Source organism: Myotis yumanensis, unplaced genomic scaffold (genome assembly GCF_028538775.1).
Source record: "Myotis yumanensis isolate MYYU_CA2020_CCGP unplaced genomic scaffold, mMyoYum1.0.hap1 SCAF_18, whole genome shotgun sequence".
NCBI lineage: Eukaryota > Metazoa > Chordata > Mammalia > Chiroptera > Vespertilionidae > Myotis > Myotis yumanensis.
In genome coordinates this window covers 36,408,847-36,428,720 of record NW_027223769.1, presented here as the reverse complement: position 1 = coordinate 36,428,720, position 19,874 = coordinate 36,408,847, and the positions used below count along the sequence as shown (strand labels likewise).

At 50.6% G+C, this 19,874-nt stretch overlaps 1 protein-coding gene across 3 annotated transcripts in view; it reads left to right on the top strand.

The window, feature by feature from the left end:
* FTO (FTO alpha-ketoglutarate dependent dioxygenase) overlaps positions 1–19,874 on the top strand; it is a 242,100-nt gene that overhangs the window by 176,353 nt on the left and 45,873 nt on the right. The window lies entirely within an intron of this gene.

The following is a 19,874-nucleotide window of genomic DNA, read 5'->3' as shown; positions in this document are numbered from 1 at the left end:
TGGGGAGTTGGAGGGGATCTGCTAAAGTAAAACACTAAGGAAATAGGATGTATTTTGTGCCGTGGAGGCCAGGATAGTTGCAGGGACACAAGATGTTTTCTGATATTAAAAATGGGAGCCCGGCCGGTGTGGCTCAGTGGTTGAGCGCTGGCCTATGAACCAGGAGGTCAGGGTCCGATTCCTGGTCAGGGCACAGGCCCGGGTTGCGGGCTCGATCCCCAGTGTGGGGCGTGCAGGAGGCAGCCGGTTGATGATTCTCTCTCATCATTGATGTTTCTTTCTCTCTCCCTCTCCCTTCCTCTCTGAAATCAATAAAAATATAGTTTAAAAAATGCTGGAGATGTTTAAGAATTAAAAAAAAAACACAAAAAAAATAGCAAGGTTTGGCAAGCTTGGGAGATAGGAGCAAGAAAGAAAAATGGAGGATTCCCTTAAACAGGTCAAGGAAAGGCAAAGACAATGTATTGGGCAGAAGAACAAGCACACCACAACACCAGCAGGTTGGGGTTCTCCCCAAGATCGGGGCCTCTCCCGGTCCCCAGACCGTCCCTCCCCAGAGCCCAGGTCCCGGGCTGCGTTCCAGGTGGGATATGCCCAGGCCTCCCCCAAGTCTATCCAGTGGCATTTGCCAGTACATTCTGCCGTCACACGTAGCCAACCCCTCCGCTTCCGCCCGGTCCCTCCGCCTCCTACGTCCATACCTGGCCTTTCTGCTCTGAGTCCGGCCCAGGCCACCCCCACCATCATTCAGCTTCCTCGGGACTCACCCACCCGGCCACACTGCTCAGACCTTCATGGCAAGACTCAGCCCGACCCTTCTGTGGAGAGAGAGGAATTGGTGTCAGCGTGGAGGGTGCAGCGGCAAAACACCATTTCCCGCCCTCACAGGCGTGCATGCCAGTGCAGGACTTGAGTTTGTCATTTAAGAAAAGATATATATTTTTCTATTGATTTCAAAGAGAAGGGAGAGAGAGACAGAAACATCAATGATGAGAGAGAATCATGGATCGGCTGCCTCCTGCACGCCCCACACTGGGAATCGAGCCTGCAACCCGGGTATGTGCCCCAACCGGGAATCGAACCATGACCTCCTGGTTCATAGGTTGACCCTCAACCACTGAGCCACGCTGGATGGGCTAGAGAGTGTTTGACTGTTGTGATGAGCTTTGTGAAGACCCCAAAAGACAGGCAGCACTGAGCTAACGCCAGCATCCTCCTCAGCCTCCGTTGCTCTGATGTGCCTTCTGGGTTGTGGGCAAATACTTGGGCTGTAACACAAACACTTCCGCCCAGGTCTTCCCATTGGTATATTTTCAATCAACTGTGTGGGGGGAGTCCACAGGCCACGTTCCCACCCCGTGGTAATAGTCAGAGGGAGACCATCCAGGCCTTCAGAGTCCGTCCCGTGGACAGTCACATTTTCACCGCCACGGCCTGCCCATCATCCCCACGGCCTGAGTGTTAGGAACACGAGCGATTTAGGACAGTCAGGGTCGCAGGATTTTTTTTAAAAACCTCGATGCCTAGGTGTGTTCGGCAGGGAAACAAAGATCGCCCTGTTCACCAGCGAGTCGGTGCCTCTGGGTGAACGGCCAGGTGCTCTTTCAACTGCTGCGTGAGACTAATTCCTTCCTGGCTGCTGGAAAGCAGCTGAAGCCCGGCCAGCTGGGCTATCTTCCATCTCGCATTCCAGCATCTTTCCCTGAGTCCCAGCGCCTGGGTCCCAGCACTTCCTCTGTCCGTGCATCCCCAACAGTCAGCGCCCTCTCGTTGGACTCAGGCATTTTTGAATTGTGAGTCTTGGGGAGGGGAGGGGAGGGGAGGGAAGGGGAGAGGAGGAAGGAGGTTGGATGGTGGAGTTAGAACCTTTCCAGAGGCATCTCTCTTTTTAAAATTTCTTATATTTTTAATTGATGTCAGAGAGGAAGGGAGAGGGAGAGAGAGATAGAAGCATCAATGATGAGAGAGAATCATGGATCGGCTGCCTCCTGCACGCCCCACACTGGGGATCGAGCCTGCAACCTGAGCATGTGCCCTGACTGGGAATCAAACCGTCACCTCCTGGTTCATAGGTTGACACTCAACCACTGAGCCCCGCTGGGTGGATGGAACCTCCCTTTCAGCTCACCCACCTCTGACTCCCCTGCATCGGATGGTCTCTGCATTCACGAGGAGATGACGCTGAAGTCATTATTCTTATTTTTGGTATTCAAATGATCTTTGTGAAAACAGTGAATTTACACCCAGTTGCTCTAATATCATGGCTAGGAGTGGGAAACAACGGGGTCTATGGGGATTCCCGTCCAGGGGAGAAATGCCTTGTGGAAATTTCCGGATGACTTGGTCTTGCAAAGCCCAGCTTTCTCCAGGACCTGGGAGTCGGAGAGGCCCCGGGATGGAGCCCCTGGTGAACTCGGAGTGAAACCTGATAGGAGGAAGCAGGAGCCCATGGTGGGGTGGTTCTCAGAATGCCCGCTCGTACCCGTAACTCATTTCCCAAATCGCTGTGCCATGTAGCATTCTCCATGCTCTAAAAAGGCATTTGACAGTCGAGAGGGAGCGACAGGGGACGACCTCTGGTGACCCGAAGCACGTGCGCTGTCAGCCGTGTGCGCCCGGCACTTCTCGTGTAAACAGTGTGCTGTCTTCTGCACAAGGATGGGCAGGGACATGTGTTTTCCCTGCTAGTGAGGCCTGCACTTGGGTCTTCAGGAGCCGGCAGTGCTTCCGTTGACGCTCCCTCTGTTTTAGAGAAAAAATGAACAGGCTCACCCCCCTGTCCCCCGGCTGTGTGAGCTGCTCCATCAGGCGCCTGGGAACCGCCTTTAGCCTGGCGTGTGCGGCATTTTGGTGGACCGATCTGAGCAATCATTGTCCTGCTCCACTGGAGGCCATCCGCAGGGCATTTGCACAAATCTCCACCCCTGACGTGGGCTGTAGACGGTGCGTGCAGCATCGGGCGTATTTAGTTAATATATTTATACTGATTTCAGAGAGGAAGGAAGAGGGAGAGAGAGATAGAAACATCAATGATGCGAGAGAATCATCAACCGGCTGCCTCCTGTGCGCTCCCTACGGGACCGAGCCCACAACCCGGGCATGTGCCCTGAGCGGGAATCGAACCAAGACCTCCTGGTTCCTAGGTCAACGCTCCACCACTGAGCCACGTCATATAAGTGGGGAGAGATGTCCTGGACATTTCACCTGCACATTCCCTGGATCTGGTGTCAGATATTTGTCTGTTAAAAAAACAATTAAGGTTCATGCCAAGTATTGTGGCAACTTTCCCTCATAAGAATGTACGTCACCTAATCTGTTTACGCTGAGTTGCTTGATGTAGCGTCCTTTGGACTTGGTAACAATTGTGGTAAAGTAGCATCTAAAGAAGCAACACAGATGGGTTTTCAAAGAGCAATTTCCCTTGGTTAATCTCTACTCATCAAATGCTACAGCTTTGCCCGGGGCCAAAATGCTCACAGCAGAAAGGACTGGGGCGAGAGCAGGAAATTGGCACCAGCTTTTAACAAACAACAAAAAGATTTAAAATTCCAAGACTTTGGAAAAATTCAACCGAAAAAAAAAAAGAGCATGCATCATGCCTATGAATATTCATGGATGCTTTACCATCCGCCGAACACCGTGCTACATGCTTCATGTAGATTTTTCTAGTTCGTCCTCACAACAGTCTCTGAAGCAAGGGCTCCATTATCCCTATTTGCCAGATGAGAAAGCGGAGGTTCCCAAGGTCAGACAGCCTCCAGCAAGGAGGGAGGACAGCATCTCACCCGGCCGGCGGTATCGGCCCCAGAGCCCCGGCTACTCTTGGCCGTTTCTCTCTCTTGCCTCGTTCATCATCGTTTTCCTGCAGCAGAGGTCACAGGCAGAGAGCCCGCAGCCAAACCCCGCCTCAGGTAACAGGTGCAGCGACGGGGCTGCCTCTGTGTCCGGACCATCTCATGCACATGCATTTATTCCTTCCTTGCATCCTCCAAACAGCGCCATGGAACAAGCAACAGTGATTATCTCTGCTTTGCACGCGAGGAAAACTGACATTCAAATTAAGTCACGTGTCCCAAGTGGTGGCAGAGCGAACAGCCCAGCTCCAGGCAGTCTGGTCCCAGGAATCTGCCGTCTTCACCGTGATGCTAAAAAATGCTCGTGCTTGCCAACGTGTCACAGCCTGGAGATTTTACATCCCAAATGAAGACATCTGACTTCGCTTAAAACACAAAACAAAACAGGAAACCAGGACCCCTTCCACCTGGCAGCAATCCTTGGGCAGCCGTGGGTAGCTGCCCATTTTAGAGGGGATCGCTCTGGCCCAGTTGCCACCAGCCCTCACCTTCGCTGCTTGGCCCTTGGGTTGCCCACCTTGACTTCGGGGTGTTGCAGTTTGCAGTCCCAACTGGAGCTGTCTCCGCAGCCGCCGGGATGTGTCTGTTTTATGTGTTGCATCGCATCACCCGCTGTTCAGTGCCCCTTAAAAGCACTCCTCAAAAATAACAACAGACTCCGCCTCCTTGCCCTCCTCCCTGTCCTCCCCCTCACCCCCCACCCCAAGCGGGTCACCTCGGCAGGTGTAGGGCATGTGTGGGCCCCGCCAGGTGGGGACATGCAAGCTGCATAACCTTCTCTCGCCGCCTGCTAACAGCACCCTGGTGGTGCTTGGCTGGCAGGGACCGAGCTGTTCACAGCATCTCCAGGCCCTGGCACCTGGCTTGGTAGGTGTGACATGGACACACCCAGCCCCTGTGCATGTCGGAACAAAACATGGCCATCACCTCCAGGAACAAAGAGAAAGATGGTGGCAGGCACACGTCTCCTTCTCAAGCCAGTGACGGACACATGTCACCCAGGCTCCTCTAAGAAGTCAGCCTGGATTCCTTGTTCCGTGTGGGGCCAAGCCAGCGCCTCATTGGTCAGATAATGAGTGGCGCGCACCCAAGGGTGGTCCTCTCCGGGCCTGTGATGATGCCGTAAATCATGGGCGTAGAGCCCGAGTGGTTTATGCCATCAAAGCCTCAGGACGGAATTAGACGCGTCATCACCACTCGCCCATGTTTGGCCATTTATGGTAATTACGGCCGTAATAATCCGTGTGTTGTTGGAAGTAGCAGTCAGAAGCATCCATCAATTTTTTATCGACACCGAATCAAGCTGATACTCCATCTTGGCTGCAGAAATGTAGATTGCACCAATTAGTCTAAAGAAATCGGGCAGTCGTTAGCAATGAAGTGAGCAGTTCATCTGCAGAGCAGCGCGGGTCCCTCCGATGCCAACAATCCCTCTTAATTATGCGGAATATTGCGAGCTGCTCGGCGACCCTGTGGGCGGTGCCATTGTTGGCTTAGATCGGAAGAAGCGCAGTGCCCCAGCTTTCATTTCATGGGCGGCTCTCGTGCTCCCCGGCCCCCACCTTGCACCCTTCCCCGCTTCCAGGCACATGTGTGGGGAAGCGCAGCCCTTGCACCCAAGCAGGTGGCGTTCTCCCTTCTTGAGACCTGGGAACCATCCCTGTGGGCCTCGCTCACCGTGGCGTATTTGTTAGCGGTTCCTGTCCACCCAACCCAAATCGGGCATCCTCATCTCCTTAAAAAAAAACGAAAGGAAAGAAGAACCGGGACTTAAAGAAAAGGCCAACTGGCTGGGAAGAGGTCCTGGCGCCAATGGGGTTCCTGCCTCTGCCTCGGTCTCCTCCCCAGGCTGGCCCGGCCCGGCCCGGCCCCTCCCTAGACACTTCCAATCAGCATCGTCCACAGACTGGACCAGGCCGTCGAGTAAGGCAGGGCGGAGGCTTTAAATATATAGACTTTTCCTCGGTAGGAAACTTGGGAAAGAAATGACAGGAAAAATAACTCACCCCTAATCTCCCACCAGGACACCAACTGCCATTTTTTGGTAGATTTTATTTTGAGCTTTTATTTTATTAATATTTTTTTTTTGTGTGTGTGTGGTTCCTTTTTTTCTTTTTTTTTTTACTTTATTTGTATGGTTGACACTGTTATTTTGAGCCTTTAAACATATACACACATCGAGTTTCGTTGCTGCTGTTTTGGTGTTACTATTATGATATTCTCTTTTTCACTTGTCATAACAACTGTCTTACTTTACTAACAGTTTCTGATCATTTTTAACGGATGCATGATACTCGCGTTACATGCAGAATATATATATATAGTTCCTCGCGTTTTGGATTCTTTTCCCTGAGATAAATTGCCCAAGTGCAATCCTGGATCAAAACTTACCCACTTCTTTGCCACTCTTGATCATGTATGGCCAGACTGCTCTCCAAAAGGACTGTGTGTGTTTTTAAATCCCCACCCGCCATCTACGCAGACGCCAGTATGATAAATCAGTGCCTGGGATGTGAAGGCGAACGTGTGGACGTGCTTGCAGCGTAGCTCACAGCGTGGACACTGCCCCCCCCCCCCCCCCCCAAGGGGCAAATGGGCACACGATCGGATTCCGCTCTGACTCAGGGGCTCATTAGCTCGCCTGACAGGAAGCTCAGGGGTCGGACAGCTGTAGGTGCGATAGGATCACAGGCCCCGTGACGTCACGGAGGAACTGGGTTCATCTCTTCAAAGCTCCGCCAGAGTGACCTTTCCCCTCTCGCTGGCTCCGGGCGTCCCTTCCAGATGGAGGAGCCACAGAGCGGGCAGGGGATGGACTCTCCTCTTGGCTCCTTCCTTGAAACCCCCACCCGACAGCCCCTCTCAGGGCTCATTTCCCGGTTCTGGGTCAGCTGTCCATCCCGCAGCCAAAGACGGGCAAGGGGATGGAAACGCGATGATTGGCCTGTTCACCAAGATTGACTTCTGAGCTGGCCTCCGGGCGGGTTTTCTCCGACTGCGGGATCGCTTGATAAGACATTGGCTCCCTGAGCATGGGCGGGGAGGGAACCAACAGCGCCTCCCCCTGGCACCAGGGCGTCCTTCCTCCAGCCTCTGGGACACTCCCAGAGCCATTCGCAATCTTTAGGAACCGTGGATGCACGTCATGGAGCTACGCAAATACATGCAGGCGCTGCCAGCGCCTGTGTGTTTCCTTTCGGTTCCTAAGACAGAGACCGGGAAGCCCCCGCCTTTTATACCCTTGGAAGGTAGGTCTCTTGGGGAAGAAGTAGGAGGCTTCCTATTGGTGGAGATCTGACACGTGGTAGCGCCGTGGTCAGGGCTTCCACGGAGACCCAGGTTTGCAGCCTGGGTTCCTCAGGCTGGCGCATCTTCTTCCAGCATTTTGACCATTTCACTGCTTATGAGCACCTGCTGGGAGAGACCTGGAAAGAAGTGGGGTGGGGTGGGCGGGCGGTTTGAGGAATTCAGGGAAATGGCTGAAATTCCTGCCTCCGAGTATTTTGAAAACGATCTAGTTTATTTCAACATCGACTTTCCCACGTGTTGTACAAATCAGTGGGAACATTGCACTTTCAGTGTAAAATAAGGAAAAAAATGTCAAGGCAACGACAGAAGCAAATGTGGCCCTAGGTCAGTGATGGCGAACCTTTCGAGCTCGGCGTGCCAGCATTTTGAAAAACCCTAACTTAACTCTGGTGCCGTGCCACATATAGAACTTTTTTGCTCTTTGCAACCATAGGAAAACAAAGACTTATATTTTTGATATTTATTTTATATATTTAAATGCCATTTAACAAAGAAAAATCAACCAAAAAAATGAGTTCGCGTGTGACCTCTGATACGGGTGTCACAGGTCCGCCATCACTGCCCTAGGTTGAAGAAAGCAGCCTGGATACTTGCTGTTCCCGAGGCCTCCCGGAGTTCAGCACCGTTTTGCATTTCAGGTCCACGGTGGAGCCTAGCGTTACAGGTGATGTCTCTTCAGTAATAGCCCGAGTTGGAAATATTATTTGGCACCAGAGATTATCACCAGGGTCACCTTGGATCCAAGCTGCCTGTCCCTACACCCAGACAGATGAGGGGCAAATATGCCCACTTCTCACCACCCATGGGATCATTCCTTCAGGTGTTACCTGGGTGCAGACCAAAAAACAAACAAAGAAAAAACCAAAACAAACCCATACTTCTTGCTTTATGGTTTCGTAAGTGTTTTTATAACCGAATTACACGTCCCAATGACGACATTACGTACATTTCCTCCACTTATATAATCAAGTGTAATTACACCGACTATTTGAACAGACAGAGGCGAGAACGACTCGTAGCAAACACTAGCCACCGCAGTGCTATTTCGGAAAGGCTGGTGGACCATGACCACCCAAAAGAGGTGGTCAGAGGAATGCATTAGGCTACGGCACCGGGAAAGGACTGGCATCATTAGCTGGCGGAGTTCTGGGTTGGCCTCTTCCCCCCTCCCTGGCCCTCCCTCCTTCCCTCTCTGCTTCCTTCTGCATCTCCTCTTTCTTCCCTCCTCCCTCTCCTTCCTCTCCTTAGGAGCCAGGAGAGGGGTTTGGAAGAGTCGGCTACAGACAGGCCTTGCTTCTATCTCTATCCCCACGGAAAAGAAAAGGCCTTCGCAGGGCAATTCTCTTCCGGGTCGGCTCCTTTTCCCCTGGTGTTTCCTTTTTTTTTTAAATGCTTTTATTGATTTTTAGAGAGAGATAGAAACATCAATGAGAGAGAAATATCATTGACAGGCTGCCTCCTGCACACCCTTCCCCGCGCCCCCCCCCCCCCCCCCCCATGGCGGATCGAGCCCGCAACCCGGGCATGTGCCCTGACCTGGACTCGAACTGGTGACCTCTTGGTTCCTGGGTTGACACTCAATCACCGAGCCACACTGGCTGGGCAGCCTCTGTTGTTTCTTCAAGAAAAAAAGAAGTAAAATGTTTTGAAATAGATTTTTAAGGTTCTTTATTGGGGGGCTGTTCCATTACTAGGATTTCTCCAGCCCCGTTTCATTTTTTTCACCTATTGAGTTTTCCTTATTTAAAAAAAAAAAAAAAAGATTCCTAATCACCTGTCCTCGGTGTACAGCGGGGAGCAAACAGGTTTTGCTTTTGGCCTCGTCAGTCATGTTCTCTGAAGGTGTGCGGCTCGGTGCGCATATGGAGCAAATTAGGGAGAGAAAGAATGGAGCTGCCGCCGGTTCTGATTGGTTACGGTCAGATTAAAAAAAAAATAAAAAGACTTGCCTGCTCTGGAGAAGAAAGATGGATAAAATGCTCTTTGAACACACGGGTCTTTTTTTTTTTTTTTTTTTAAATGTCGGTACAGAAGGGTTGCATTTGTGCTTGGCGTTCCAGACCTGTCCCTTGACCTTCTAATTACTTTATTTGAAACAGCACTGAGGGTCTAATAAACATGGAGGTCGCCTCTCTCGGCTTTATCATAAATTAGAGCTGCCGGCCGCTGGAGGTGAAAGTGGAGGCAGCGTGTTCATTACCGCTCAAGTGACGGCTTGTCAATAGCAGAGCTTTCTAGTTTGTTCTCGTCAGCACTTGCTGTGCATTTTGTTGGGCCGCTGGGAAATAAATACAACAAGATTATACATTTGGAATACCGCAAGAGTTCACGCCAAAAAAAAAAAAAAAAGAAAGAAAGAAACCCAACAAACCACCGGTGATAAATTATACACTTGGTAGAAAGTGACGCGCTATCTTGTGCTATTAACAACCAGAGATAATTGCTACGGATTGTAATTGCCGTTTGCAACTTCCAGTACAGTGTGTCCGACATCAATCTTAATAGCGAACAAAGCAATTTATATTAAAACTTAATTCACTCGGTAACTTCCCGCTGTATACACGGGAGCCAAACAGATGTAGCTTTTCAGAAAGTTCAAAGGCACGGGAGATGTGGCAAGAAATGCTAATGCCGTAAGCCTGGGAGGAATATCGCGTTCCTGCTCGTAATGAAAACAAATGTATGTCATTATCTCCCAGTTTGTGTTTATTTAATAAAAGATGCGGTTTGCACGTCGGCGAATGCGGTGCCTCTGAATGAATGGAGAGTGATGTTCAATTTGGAATCAGAAGCCGAGCAGGGCCGGCCATTACGCATCTGGGATGAATAGCTCACTTTGCCATTTCAGCAGCGTTCGCCTCCACGCTTCGGTGCGTTCTGTACGAGGTGTAGCAGCAAACCGGGGTCCCTTTACTCCTGCCTTTGCTCAGACGGGCTGTCTGTGAAGCCAGAGAGGGAGATCCCCTGGAATTACTTAGGAAAACAAACGTATTGGTTTCGTGAACTTGACTGATGGCCCGCGCAGCCATTGAGTGAAATCTCTAAACTGATTAGGGCTTTAGTTCGAATAATCCTCTACCTTTTTCATTAATTTATTCCTTAATGCTGTTTCGCCGCTCTCCTCGCAAGGATAATAATCTCACACTCGCCGACCTCCAGGAGTGGGCGACCTGGAGCCCATCGCTAATCTTATTTACCCTCCTGAGCAGCCGAACTTCATCTGCCCTGACTGGTAAAGAGCCCTGGGTGCTGGGGGAGGAGGCGGGCCCGGGCGCACGGCACGCTGGGGCCGCGCGAACTTGGTGCCGGCTCTCTTCCTTGCCTGAGAGCGTTTTTCTCTCCCCTTTCCCTCCTCTTTGAAATTTAGAAAATGGAAGAGGGAGAAATGGGGAGCGAGATCTTATCCACAGCCCCACTCTCGTAAGGCAGCCATTTGCATTTTCCAGCCCTCGGCCATAGGAACACATTGTCTAGTTTAGGTGCCGTTGTTGACTCCGTATAAGTTTGTATTCTGCTTTTTTAAAAAGTTAATACCCAGGTGTTTCCCGTGTTGCTTCTTCATGTCATAACGCATTTTATCGGCAATAATAACCCATTAAGTTTACATACTGTATTTTATCTATAATTGTTGACTGCTTTTTTTTTTTAATACCCAAGTGTTTCCCAGGTTGCTTGATAAATTAATAATTATGCTAATAATATATTACATTTATATTCTGCGTTTTATTGAATCATTCCCCATTATTGAAAAGTTGGGGCCCTTTGGTTTTACTATTATGAATAATGCTGCAATTTAAAAAAAAATCTCTTCAGGTGTTGTTTTGTTTTGTTGGTTTCTCTGGAGACTATTATTAGAAGTGTAATTATTAGGTAAGAGGTGCAAATGTTTGGGTGGCTTGTTGTCTTACTTTACCAACACAGGTCCCTGGACCAGTCAGAGTGGTTTATGTTGCCGCCAGCAATGTCTGGGGTTACACAGTTTAATCACAGTAGCATTCACACACTGAACGATCCCGGGCAGGTTAACCTCTCTGCCTGGGGTCGTTCTATCAATAAAATAAAGGAAACTATGTCTGAACCTTGTTATTTCCGGTCTGAGTTAGGGGAGGCTGGTGCTCACCGGTGGATCATCCTATATAATAAAAGGCTAATATGCAAATCGACCGAACGGTGGAACGACCAGTCGCTATGACACGCATTGATCACCAGGGGGCAGACGATCAATGCAGGAGGCGCCCCCTGGTGGTCAGTGCGCTCCCGCAGGTGGAGCGCCACTCAGCCAGAAGCTAGGCTCATGGTTGGCCAGTGCAGCGGTGGTGGCGGGACCCTCTCCTGCCGCAGCGCTAAGGATGCAGCGCTAAGGATGTCCGAGTGCTGGCCTCGGCTTGCTCCCCATTCTCCAAAACTTAGTCGCACTTCTCCAGAAAGGAAACTGAGCCCCACTGTTCAGAGCATTGGCCTGCAGACCAAGGGGCATGTACCTGGGTTGCAGGTTCAAGGCCCGGCCCCCAGTTCGAGTGTGTGCGGGAGGCAACCAATCCATGTGTCTTTCTCACATTGATGTTTCGCTCTCTCTGTCTCTCCCCCTCGCCCCTCCCTCCTACTCTCTCTAAAAAATCAATGGACAAAAATATCCTCGGGTGAGGATAAAAAACAAGTCAATAAAATAAAGGAAACTGAGAAATGTTTTTCAGCTGGGCACGCGGCCGCTCCCTCACCAGGAAGTCAGGGTTCTGTACGGGAGGGAGAAGAGGAGGACGGATGACAGGCAGGCGACCAGCACTGTTGGGCACAGCTGTGGAGTCTGAAACAGACAGTCCTCAGCTCTGTGAGCCGCCCTGGGGCCGGCCAGGGTCATGGACAGGAAGCCAGGAGAGCAGCAACGCAGCGTCTTCCCGGGTAGAGAGAGAGCAGTCGGTGGATCGGATGATGAAAACTTTGGGTCATTCCATGAAGCCCCCACATTTTCCCATCACCGCAGACACTCGCCGCGCAGCGTGTGGCTTCGGCATGGAAGGAAAGTGGTCCGGGCCATTTTTCTTGTGCCTTTTTGCAATGCAACAGGGCAATCGATAGGAATCTTCGCGGTAATCATCTATTGATTTCCCTCGAATATAACTCCATTGAAAGCACTTTTATCCCCAGGAGTAGAAACATTGGAAGCTATCAAAGGAGGAAGTCGGTTTCCCTGACCCCATCTGCAGTGCACAATTGATTAGCAGAGAGGGTAGTTATGAGAGAGAGAGAGAGAGAGACAGAGGGAGAGAAGTCACCCAAAGGTTAACTCTGGCTGAAGAAAAACAGGATGGTAGGACATGAGGCTTTGGGTGAAACCATAAGGTTGGTGTAACATAAGGGTACCGTCTAAAATGACACGGGATTTCGGGAACTTGGCATCCTCTTACTGTGTCCCCTCCAACTCCCCAAAACCACCACAGCCGAATTTGGGGGGTTGGCAGCGCTGTGAATGGACAGACAGACAGACTGCTGTGTTCAGGTCCGAGCTGATGGGCCAGCCTGATTAAGGGATGAGTTATATTCCCGTTTTCATTTTCCTGGGTCATTTAGTCACTAAGTGACTTAAACTAAACCCTGAACGTATGTCTTCGCTTCAGACAAAGCTCCCGAACAAAGACGGTTCCTGGAGGAGGAGAAGATCCTCGCCCGGGCCCGGCTTTAGTTCTTCTCTTACCACCCGTGTCCCAGGAGGTCGCAGGTTCGATTCCCAGTCCAAGCACATGCCCAGGGGCGTGCAGGAGGCAGCCAATCGATGTTGATATTTCTCTGCCATCAATGTTTCGATCTCTCTCTCTCTCTCTCTCTCTCTCTCTCAAATCAATAAAAATATTTAAAAAAGAAGAAGAAGACGGATGGGAAGAGGTCATGCCATTGATAGAATTCACTGTGAGGTTGGGAATAAGATGGGATAGACCAGGGCCAGTGGGTTAGGCTACCCGGCTGAGACAGAAAGTTCAAGAAGCTTAGACCAATTATGTGTGAGGCACTCAAAGGTGGCTGGGCTGTGGGTAGCTTTGGAAGGTCTCCAAGGCCCCAGGCGAGGGTGCTGAGATATTTTCGGGGAGGGTAGTCTGGTGGCAGGGTGTGCAATGGATTTGGGTTGTTTTGCTTGAAGGAGGGAAGTGGGAGGAAAGCAGCGTTCTGGACTGAGTCGCGTGGCCCTGCGCCAGGCAGAGCAGTGAGAGCAGGAGGGGAAGTGTGAGTTTCAGAGGCCTTCTCGCCTGAGAGAACCTCACAACCTATCGCTGATGGGGATGAGGAAGAGGAAGGAGGGAGGCAGCGGTGATACTCTGACTTCAAACTTAGAAGTGAAGGGACATTGGGGAGGGGTTGTGTGCGCCAGTGCTTTTAGGGGTACAGGGAGATCTGAGATTACAAACCGTGTACCAGAAAGTAGCTCCGAAAGACCTACAGTGCAAGGAGGCACGGCCTTGCCATTGTCCTGGGGGCGGGGGGGGGGGGGGGGCGGACTGTGAAACATTCCCACCAAAGGTGAATCTCGGCCCCCACTCTGTGACCCCAGCTGTATTCATACGTCAGATGCAAAGCCAGTTAGAGAAAGATGCCCACGGTATTTTAGTGACTTTGATGTTTCGTGGTGCGTTACTCATCCTCTTGACTGTCTGCTTGCGGGGCTGGCCGTGAAGGGCTCGCTCCACGCCCTCACCCGCTGACGGCCGGATTCCCTCCTCGCTCCTCTTCAGGTTAAAAGGTTTCCCCATCACCGTGGCTTTCAGAAACTGGCACATTGCCACGAGCCAGTCAGTTCCTGTCTTTTTTTTTTTTTTTTTTTTTTTTAACCTGGTTAGAGAGATACTTCTGTCTGAAGAACTAGTGTTTCTCCCCAGGGAGATGACAAAGCCTGTGTCATCTTCGGCCACTGTATGGAGCTGAGACTGCAAAGCTGGCAAGTCCCTGGGGCAACACCCTCCAGTTTGAAGACGGAGGAGAAATGGAGCAGAACTCCCTGTACCTTTTAAAATATATATATAGATGTTTTTATTGGTTTGAGAGAGAAAGGAGAGGGAGGGAGAGAAACATCTATCAGCCGACTCCTGCACGCCCCCTACTGGGAATGGAGCCCGCAACCCGGGCATGTGCCCTCACTGGGAATCGAACTGTGAACTCCTGGTTCACGGGTCGACACTCAACCACTGAGCCCCGCCGGCCGGACTTGAATGCATTTTTGATAAGATGGTGTCCACAGCGAAGTATATGAGGTTACCAACCCCCGTGGGCCCTGTGTGCCAAGGGAACGAAGCACACTGAGTCAGCAGCGAAGCGTAACTGGGAGCGCAAATCCCTTCCAAAATAATGATCCAGACGTAGAGTCTGGCACGCTCCCTTTGCGTCTCGTTTTCTGGGGTTCCTGTAACCATCGAGTTCAGAAAATGCACAGTCGATTCCAAGATTTTTTCTCCTTGTGGTTGAAAGAACTCGGGTCCCATCGTGACTAATGTTCAGCAGGATCAGATGTGTCAGTGTTGTTATTTTTGCTGTAAAACAGATATTCTCTTTAGTCAAATCCTCCGCTTTGATTTGAATGTGCTCCTTAATACAAACTTGCAAGATAAGGAGCCGGAGCGGTACTTGATAGGTATCAACAACAAGGTGTCACCATGGAAACGTCAGGTGACGTTTCCAGGACCACAGAGCCGCTCACATCCAGGCAGTGGGGTGAGACCCCTCGAAGGCCTCTTCTTCATCTCTGTGGGGCCGCCGAGTTTCTGGCCCCCAAGTCTGGCTCCTGGCAACACGAGGGGGGTCTCGGATGACTGCAGAGTCTTCACTAGACGTCCTGTAACTATATCTGATTGTGACTTTTCAAGAGTCTCTTTGCTGGATGCCTCTAGAACAGGCCTGGGAGAGTAGGGGCTTTGAGGTATTTTGAGTGGAGAAGGATGAAGAGGTCTAATCCATAACCCTGAATTGACATGCGGGCTTTAAGGGCTCCCTGGGAGCCATGTGGTTTGTCATGCCAAGGCCACTGGAGAACACTCAATCGCAGGTGATTATCCTTGCGTGTCGGAAGGCCTCTCTGGGGTCTTCGACAAAGCAGCTTCCTGCCTCTTACGGGGAACCTTGGGAATTTTTTTTTCTGTTTCTTAGGTTTGTGCTCTTAAACTCAATAATTGGAATTGTCAGAGGCTTTTGGATCTCGCCCTCACTTTTTTCTTCCTAAATCAAACCTTGCCCAACTGGCGTGGCTCAGTGGCTGAGCGTCGACCTGTGAAACAGGAGATCATAGGAGATTCCTGGTCAGGGCGCATGCCCGGCTTGCAGGCGCCATCCCCAGGGTGAGGCGTGCAGGAGGCAGCCAGCCAATCCATAATTCTCTCTCATCATTGATATTTTTTATCTCTCTCTCCCTCTCCCTTTCTCTCTGGAATCAATAAAAATATTTTTATATATCTTTTAAAATATTTTTATTGATTTTTTTACAGAGAGGAAGGGAGAGGGATAGAGAGTGAGAAACATCGATGAGAGAGAAACATCGATCAGCTGCCTCCTGCACACCCCCTACTGGGGATGTGCCCGAAACCAAGGTACATGCCCTTGACTGGAATCAAACCTGGGACCTTCAGTCTGCAGGCCGACGCTCTATCCACTGAGCCAAACCGGTTAGGCCAATAAAAATATTTTTTTTTAAATCAAACCTCGATTATACATAGATCCCTGGGTGTTGGGTGTGTGTTGAGTTCCTTTCTGATGTCCTTGTCGTTGGGGATGGATGGGATTTTGTTGCTGTTGTTGGCGGTGGTGATGGTGGCGGTGGTGGAGATGGTGTCATGAGCAAACACAGTGACCACATCAGGGGCTGCAGAGCTTTAATTTAGAAACACAACGGAGATCCCACCATCTCATCTGGAACCAATTCCTCCTCGCCTCCTTCCCCTGAGGAGCGGAGGAAATGTCTCAGGTCTGTGCTTAAATACCTGATAGATTCCACCTTCAGATAGGTCGGTGGATTGAGGCAAAACACAAAAAAACAAAACAGAGAAAAAGCTCATGTTTTCAGCTGTCTGTCCTCGATGAGGGTTCTCGGTGCCCCTCAGTCTTCTGAATTGACCGGATTAGTCCTAATCTAATATTTGGCTCTTGAATATTTTAAACATTTTTTCCGGACCGAGCTCCCAGCGTCCACGGGGCCTATCTCTGTTACCATCTCTGCATGCATAAGAGGGCCTTCATTTGGGCTGGACTAAGGGGGAACGACCCAAAGACCGGACCCCACTTCTTGGGTCTGGGAATCCAGGGCCTTGGAATTGAGGGCAAAGAGGACTCTCTGGGTCATAACCATAGATCAGAGGGTCAGAAACTAAGTCCCTCGGCCTCTATTTGCTTAGAACGCCAAGCTCGTCCAGAAGTGAGTTCATTTCTGAAAACACGGAAGTTTCCCATGAGCTCTGGCTCCTTATCATGGTTTCCCGCACAAACAGAAATTCACCTGTAGGGTCAGAAGTAACCAACAAATAGAGTCTTCATGCTAAGCAGGAATCCATGGATGGAGTTCTAGCTCAGTCGGGACATTTCTGTGTGTTTTGGGGTTTTTACAAGCTCAAAGATGGAGCTAGTAATACTGCTTTGTTTCTGTCTTATAAAATTACTAAGAGCCCAACCCATAGGGCTCAGTGGGTGAGCATCGACCTATGAACCAGGAGGTCACAGTTCGATTCCGGTCAGGGCACAGGCCTGGGTTGCAGGCTCAATCCCCAGGAGGGGATGTGGAGGAGACAGCCGATCAATGACTCTCTCTCATTATTGATGTCTCTCTCTCTCTCTCTCTGTCCTGCTCCCTTCCTCTCTGAAATCAATAAAAATATATAAAAAATTTTATTCAAAAATTTACCAAGAGGTATAGACATGTAGTAATACAGAGGACCCTAATGAAGACTGCTACCTAAGAGTCCTTTTGGCTGTGCACCAGTGAAATAAGGGACATGACTGTTTGGGGAGCAGCTCTCACTGTCCTGAGCACTGAGCAGACAGTGGAAAAAAAAACTAGAGAGACATGGCCCTGCCCTCAAGGTAGCGTGTCGTCCAGACTCACTCACTGCATGTATCTGAGCACTTAGTCTATTAGATCCTATGAGGAGCTACACAGATGAGCCTGAAGAAGTGCAGGTGTCAGTGGATTTATCCTACTCGTACTCTCTCCAGAGATTTGTATCATTTCTCTAGTCACTTATGGGACTCTCCCTTCCTGTAGGAATTTGTTGCCTATATTGGGTTCAAATCCGCCTGTTCTCATTTCAGCTTCCTTCTTCTGGCCCTGGCCAGTCCTGGTGTGCTGGACTGCCATCGGCAGCTGCCGTGGGAGGTGGGAGTGTGGCTGAGCCGGCGATTCCAGCCTTGGCCACAGCAGCACTTGGCTGCTCCAATCTGCAGCTGCATTTAGCAGGGGTTTGTCTGAACCTCTGCAAACTTCAGTTCAAATCGGAGTTCAGACGGAGTGACGGGTTGAGTGAACTGCTTTAACACTAACAGTGAAAAAAAACTGACCTTAAAATAACCCTTTTAGGAACACAGGAAGGGTGGTTTGACCTTTTATTAATATTCTTTTCTTTCCAGTGATCCTGGTTTTAAGTCCACATCTCTTTGGATTTGGTTAATTCCATTAGGGTCACCCCAAAAGAGGGGTTCCATTGGTGGCTTTGAAATCCAAATGAGTTGAAGAAAAAAACCACTTATATGGTAAAAATCCCAGTTATACTCACCGGATTAGAGACTGTCTACCGGATTAAAGAACAATTTCACACACCGATTATTTGAAACCAATTGTAGATGCATCTTAGTGCATAGAAAAAGCTATCCTGAACTTCTAATATTCCCAAATTCTCTTGGAGCTTACGTTCGAATGGGAGAGACCCCTGTCAAATAAATACATAAATAGGATCATTTCCGGTAGCAAACTAGGAAATGGAGGTGGCAGGGTGGGTAATACCAGGTAGAGAGGTCAGAGATAGTTTCTCTGGGCCATGACATTGAGCTGAGACCTGAAAGACAAGGAGACAGCCAACACCAAGAGGCGGAGTGAGTTAGTGTCCCAGGCAGAGGGACCTGGAGTGCCAAGACCCAGAGGTGGGGATGGGCTTGCTGTCTCCGATGAACAGGAGGATTGGGGAGCAATGTTCAGAGGGAGTGGCAGCACCTAGGAACAGCAGGAAGGAAGACGGGGCCACAGGAAGGAAGACGGGGCCACAGGAAGAAATTTCGATTGTATTTGAAGTACGGAAAGCACTTTAGAAAGCTCAGCTCGGACTTTTCCACGCCATCCGCCGAGGGGCAGTGCGCCTAAGGTGTGTGCTTCATCTCAGAGTGAGGGAGAACGCGCTGCGGTTTCTCTCCTTGATGTTGGGTGATACAAGGATTAGTCAAATGAAATAATAGTTACAAAAGTGCTTTGGACATTGTAAAGCACCCCGTAAACTTAATTTAGGAACATGGTTATGGAAGTGTGGGCATCATTAAGGGAATTACTACTTGATTGTAGAAGAAGCACGGGAAACCTGAAGCTAGACTCCCCTCCTGGACCCGCCTGGCAGTTCCGTGAGCCCTGCGTGGCGGACTCCATCACCATTTCCACAGCTCACGAAGGTTTCAGGGAGGAGGACCCCCCCACCCCACCCCACCCCACCCCTGCCGTAGACCCACGGGCCCTGAGGAGAGGAGCCCGGTCGGGCGCCCACACGGGGCAGAGGCGGGGCTGTGCCGAGGCTGTGGTTCCCAGGATGCCTCCTCCTCTGAGGCCACGCCAGCTAAGTGGAAATTATGAAAATATCCGGGGCAGGCGGCTAATAAATACGAAGTGACAGGCATCACCTACTCGGGGATCACTGCCAGCCCCGCCTCCCCGGCGAGACACTCGGCAAAGGTGGAGGGCGTCCAGTCGCCCCCTGCAATGTGCTGCTCGGGGCGCAGAGGACCCGGCAGGCCACCTGCTCCGCTGGGAGCACAAACCAGAGGACACACCCCCCCGATGACTGGTTCCTGTGACGCGGGTGCCGGAACGTCCCTGGGAGCTTCTTGGTGACCTCTGCTTTCCAAAGGTCGCGAGGCTCTGATCTCCAGAAAGGATAAAGGAGTCACGTTCCAGGTGTGCTCACCGGCAGCAGGAATAGGAAGCTGAGAGCCCGGGTTCCCAGATCACCGTTCTATTGGCTGTTGTCTGGGTGTGGCCTCCTCCCAGAGGACTCCTGCAGGGATGCTGTAACCAACCATGTGCCCTGGAGAGTCAAAAGCCATCCTGCCCTGGCCGGTTTGGCTCAGTGGATAGAGCATTGGCCTGTGGACTGAAGGGTCCCAGGTTCGATTCTGGTCAACGGCACATGCCTGGGTTGTGGGCTGGGTCCCCGGTGGGGGGCGTGCAGGAGGCAGCCGATCAGTGACTCTCATCATTGATGTTTCTATCTCTCTCTCTCTCCCTCTCCCTTCCTCTCTGAAAGCAATGAAAAAAAATTTTTTTTAAAAAAAGCCATCCTGATATCTTTTTTTAAAATATTGATTTCAGAGAGGAAGGGAAAGGGAGAGAGAGATAAAAACATCAGTGATGACAGAGAATCATGGATCAGTTGCCTCCTGCACGCCCCACTCTGGGGATCGAGCCTGCAACCCGGGCATGTGCCCTGACTATAGGCACCCAACCACTGAGCCATACGGGCGGGGCCATCCTGATATCTTCTTACTGAGCAG